The 5788-nt window shown below is 37.7% G+C and overlaps 1 non-coding gene across 1 annotated transcript; it reads right to left on the bottom strand.

Moving 5' to 3' along the window:
- Window positions 1-1575: 1575 nt before the first annotated feature.
- LOC127747320 (small nucleolar RNA R71) lies at window positions 1576-1679 on the bottom strand. The gene has a single exon (XR_008009120.1). It is a non-coding gene; the product is annotated as a small nucleolar RNA R71 (small nucleolar RNA).
- Between the last annotated feature and the right edge of the window lie 4109 nt (window positions 1680-5788).

Below are 5788 nucleotides of genomic sequence, written 5' to 3'. Positions count from 1 at the left end.
CATAGTGTTCTTGCATGTATCATTGGTTTTGATCCAAAATTTTCAGGTTTTGGGTCATATTTGTGTTTTTCTCTCTCATCATTAAAAATTCAAAAATAAAAAATATCTTTTCCTTAATTCTCTCAAAATTTCAAAAATTTGGGTTGACTTAGTCAAAAAAATTTTAAAATTAGTTAATTCTTATAAGTCAAGTCAAATTTTCAAATTTTAAAAATCTTATCTTTTTAAAACTTTTTCAAAATTCAAATCTTTTTCATTTTTCTTTCATGATTTTTGAAAATTTCAAAAATTATTTTCAAAATCTTTTCTTAATTTTATTTCAAAATTTTCGAAAATTATGCTTACAAGTAATGTGATTGGTTCAAAAATTTGAAGTTTGTTACTTTCTTGTTAAGAAAGGTTCAATATTTAAATTCTAGAATCATATCTTTTAGTTTCTTGTTAGTTAAGTAATTAATTTTAATTTAAAAAAATAAATCTTCTCTTACCATATCTTTTTAATCATATCTTTTCAACTTATCTTTTATATCATATCTTTTTCAAAATTTTATCTTTTTTCAAAAATTTGATTTTAAAATATCTTTTCTAACTTCTTATCTTCTTATCTTTTCAAATTTGATTTTCAAATCTTTTTCAACTAACTATTTGACTTTTTGTTTATTTCTTATCTTTTTCAAAACCACGTAACAACTTTCCTTTTTCTAATTTTTGAAAATACCTCCCTCTTTTTTTCAAAAATTCTTTTTAATTAATTAATTGTTTTAAATTTTAAATTTTAATTTTATTTCTTATCTTAATTTTCGAAAATCATTAACTCCTTTTCAAAATTATTTTCGAAAACTTCTCCCTCTCTCATATTTTTCTATTTATCCATTCATTTACTAACACTTCTCTTCATCTCAAATCACTGCCCTTATCCTCACCTTTGTGTTTGGATTCTCCCTTCTTTATCCCCTTTTTTCTTCTACTAATAATAAGGAACCTCTTTACTGTAACATAGAGGATCCCTCTTCTTTTTTCTGTTCTCTTCTCTTTCATATGAGCAAGAACAAGGAAAAAGACATTCTTGTTGAAGCTGATCCAGAACCTGAAAGAACTTTGAAGAGAAAACTAAGAGAAGCTAAATTACAACAATCTAGAGAAAACCTTGCTGAAATTTTCGAACAAGAAAAGGAGATGGCAGCTGAACCCAACAACAATAATGCAAGAAGGATGCTTGGTGATTATACTAAACCTATTTCCAAGTTTGATGGAAGAAGCATCTCAATTCCTGCCATTTGAGGAAACAATTTTGAGCTGAAACCTCAACTAGTTGCTCTAATGCAGCAGAACTACAAGTTTCATGGACTTCCATCAGAAGATCCCTACCAGTTTTTAACTGAGTTCTTGCAGATCTGTGAGACTGTTAAGACTAATGGAGTAGATCCTGAAGTCTACAGGCTCATGATTTTCCCTTTTGCTGTAAGAGACAAAGCTAGAGCATGGTTGGACTCCCAACCTAAAGATAGCCTGGACTCCTGGGATAAGCTGGTCACGGCCTTCTTGGCTAAGTTCTTTCCTCCTCAAAAGCTGAGCAAGCTTAGAGTGGATGTTCAGACCTTCAAACAAAAAGATGGTGAATCCCTCTATGAAGCTTGGGAAAGATACAAACAGATGACCAAAAGATGTCCTTCTGACATGTTTTCAGAATGGACCATGATAGATATATTCTATTATGGTCTATCTGAGTTCTCTAAGATGTCACTGGACCATTCTGCAGGTGGATCCATTCACCTAAAGAAAACACCTGCAGAAGCTCAAGAACTTATTGACATGGTTGCAAATAACCAGTGCATGTACACTTCTGAGAGGAATTCTGTGAATAATGGGACGCCTCAAAGGAAGGGAGTTCTTGAAATTGATGCTCTAAATGCCATTTTGGCTCAGAATAAAATGTTGACTCAGCAAGTCAACATGATTTCTCAAAGTCTAAATGGATGGAAAAATGCATCCAACAGTACTAAAGAGGCATCTTCTGAAGAAGAAGCTTATGATCCTGAGAACCCTGCAATAGCAGAAGTAAATTATATGGGTGAACCTTATGGAAACACTTATAATTCATCATGGAGAAATCATCCAAATTTCTCATGGAAGGATCAACAAAAGCCTCAACAAGGCTTTAATAATGGTGGAAGAAATAGGCTTAGCAATATCAAGCCTTATCCATCATCTTCTCAGCAACAGACAGAGAATTATGAATAGAGTACCTTTAACTTAGCAAATTTAGTCTCTCATCTGTCTAAGGCCACTTTAAGTTTCATGAGTGAAACAAGGTCCTCCATAAAAAAATTAGAGGCACAAGTAGGCCAGCTGAGTAAGAAAGTCACTGAAACTCCTCATAGTACTCTCCCAAGCAATACTGAAGAAAATCTAAAAAGAGAGTGCAAGGCCTTTGATATAATCAATATGGCCGAACCTAGAGAGGAAGGAGAGGACGTGAATCCCAATGAGGAAGACCTCATGGGACGTCTCTCAAGCAAGAAGGAGTTCCCTATTAAAGACCCAAGGAAATCTGAGGCTCATATAGAGATCATAGAGATCCTATTAAACCTACTTCTGCCATTCATGAGCTCTGAAGACTTTTCTTCCTCTGAAGAGGATGAAGATGTAACTGGAGAGCAAGTTGTTCAATATCTAGGAGCCATCATGAAGCTGAATGCCAAATTGTTTGGTAAAGAGACTTGGGAAGGTGAACCTCCCTTGCTCATTAGTGAACTAGATACATGGGTTCAGCAAACTTTACCTCAAAAGAGACAAGATCCTGGCAAATTCTTAATACCCTGTACTATAGGCACCATGACCTTTGACAAGGCTCTGTGTGACCTAGGGTCAGGCATAAATCTTATGCCACTCTTTGTAATGGAGAAACTGGAATCATTGAGGTACAGCCTGCCATATTCTCATTACAAATGGCAGACAAGTCAGTAAGACAAGCTTATGGATTGGTAGAGGACGTGTTGGTAAAGGTTGAAGGCCTTTACATCCCTGCTGATTTCATAATCTTAGACACTAGGAAGGAGGAGGATGAATACATCATCCTTGGAAGACCTTTCCTAGCCACAGCAGGAGCTGTGATAGATGTTAATAGAGGAGAATTAGTCCTTCAATTGAATGGGGACTACCTTGTGTTTAAGGTTCAAGGATCTTCTTCTTTAACAATGGAGGGGAAGCATGAAAAGTTTCTCTCAGTACAGAGTCAAACAAAGCCCCCACAATCAAACTCTAAGTTTGGTGTTGAGAGGCCACAGCTAAACTCTAAGTTTGGTGTTGAATCCCCACATCCAAACTCTATGTTTGGTGTTGGGAGTCTACAACATTGACCTGATCACCTGTGAGGCTCCATGAGAGCTCACTGTCAAGTTATTGACATTAAAAAAATGCTTATTGGGAGGCAACCCAATTTTTATTTATCTAATTTTATTTTATTTTCATTGTTCTTTTATGTTTTATTAAGTTCATGATTATGTGGAGTCACGAAAAAAATATTAAAATTAAAAACAGAATAAAAAACAGCAGAAGAAAAATCACACCTTGGAGGAAGGACTTACTGGCGTTTAAACGCCAGTAAGGAGCATCTGGCTGGCATTCAACGCCAGAACAGAGCATGGATCTGGCGTTGAACGCCAGAAACAAGCAGCATCCTGGCGTTTGAACGCCAGGAATATACCCTGAGGAGAATTGGCGCTGAACGCCAGAAACAAGCAAGGAACTGGCGTTCAAACGCCAGAAACATGCTGCTGTTGGGCGTTGAACGCCCAACATAAGCCTCACTTCGGCGTTTAAACGCCAGAATTGTATACAAAGGCATTTTACATGCCTAACTGGTGTAGGGATGTAAATCCTTGACACCTCAGGATCTGTGGATCCCATAGGATCAACTCAGGATCTGTGGAACCCACAGGATCCCCACCTACCATATTCTCCCCTCTTCTCAACATTCATCCTCTCTTTCCAAGAAACACTCTTCTCCAAACCCTTACAGGATCATCTCAGGATCTGTGGACCCCACAGGATCCCCACCAACCATATTCTCCCCTCTTCTCAACCTTCATCCTCTCTTTCCAATATCCACTCTTCCCCATAAACCCCACCTACCTTCAAAATTCAAAATTTCTTTCCCACCCAAACCCACCCTAAATAGCCGAACCTACTCCCTCTCCCCTTACTATATAAACCCATCTATTCTCCTTCATTTTCACACAACACAAATCCCTCTCCTATACCTTGGCCGAATACACCTTTCTCCACTCTCCTCCATATTTTCTCTTCTTCTTTTCTTTTCTTTCTTCTCTTGCTCGAGGGCGAGCAATATTCTAAGTTTGGTGCGGTAAAAGCATAAGCTTTTTGTTTTTTAAGTTTGGTGTGGTAAAAGCATAGCCTTTTTGTTTTTCCATAACCATTGATGGTACCTAAGGCCGGAAAAACCTCTAGAAAGAGGAAAGAGAAGACAAAAGCTTTCACCTCCGAGTCATGGGAGATGGAGAGATTCATCTCCAAAGCCCATCAAGACCACTTCTATGATGTTGTGGCAAAGTAGAAGGTGATCCCTGAGGTCCCTTTTAAGCTCAAGAAAAATGAGTTTCCGGAGATCCGACATGAGATTCAAAGAAAAAGTTGGGAAGTTTTGACCAACCCCATTCAACAAGTCAGAATCTTGATGGTTCAAGAGTTCTATGCCAATGCATGGATCACTAGGAACCATAATCAAAGTATGAACCCGAATCCAAAGAACTATCTTATAATGGTTCGGGGGAAATACTTAGATTTTAGTCCGGAAAATGTGAGGTTGACATTCAACTTGCCCATGATGCAAGGAGATGCACACCTCTACACAAGAAGGGTCAACTTTGATCAAAGATTGGACCAAGTCTTTAGGGACATATGTGTTGAAGGAGCCCAATGGAAAAGAGACTCCAAAGGCAAGCCAGTTCAATTAAGAAGACTGGACCTCAAGCCTGTGGCTAGAGGATGGTTGGAGTTCATCCAACGCTCCATCATCCCCACTAGCAACCGATTTGAAGTTACTGTGGATCGGGCCATCATGATTCATAGCATCATGAATGGAGAGGAAGTAGAAGTTCATGAAGTCATCTCCCATGAATTCTACAAAATAGCCGATAAGTCCTCTACTTTGGCAAGGCTAGCTTTTCCTCATCTTATTTGCCATCTATGTTACTCAGTTGGAGTTATCATAGAAGGAGACATCCTCATTGAAGAGGACAAGCCCATCACTAAGAAGAGGATGGAGCAAACAAGAGAGCCCACTCATGGATCCTAAGAGACGCATGAGGAAGCTCATCACCAAGAAATCCCGGAGATGTCTCAAGGGATGCACTTTCCTCCCAACAACTATTGGGAACAACTCAACACTTCTCTAGAAGACTTGAGTTATAATATGGATCAATTAAGGGTGGAACATCAAGAGCACTCTATCATTCTCCATGAAATTAGAGAAGATCAAAAAGCAATGAGGGAGGAGCAACAAAGGCAAGGAAGAGACATAGAAGAACTCAAGGACATCATTGGTTCTTCAAGAAGAAAGCGCCACCATCACTAAGGTGGACTCATTCCTTGTTATTATTTTTTCTGTTTTTCGGTTTTTTATGCTATATGTGTGTTTATGTTTTGTGTCTCTACTTCATGATCATTAGTATGTAGTAACTATGTCTTAAAGCTATGAATAATTCCATAAATCCTTCACCTCTCTTAAATGAAAAATGTTTCTAATTCAAAAGAACAAGAAGTACAT

This window comes from Arachis duranensis, chromosome 4 (genome assembly GCF_000817695.3).
Source record: "Arachis duranensis cultivar V14167 chromosome 4, aradu.V14167.gnm2.J7QH, whole genome shotgun sequence".
NCBI classification, from domain to species: Eukaryota; Viridiplantae; Streptophyta; class Magnoliopsida; order Fabales; family Fabaceae; genus Arachis; species Arachis duranensis.
This window is presented reverse-complemented; position numbering and strand designations above follow the sequence as displayed.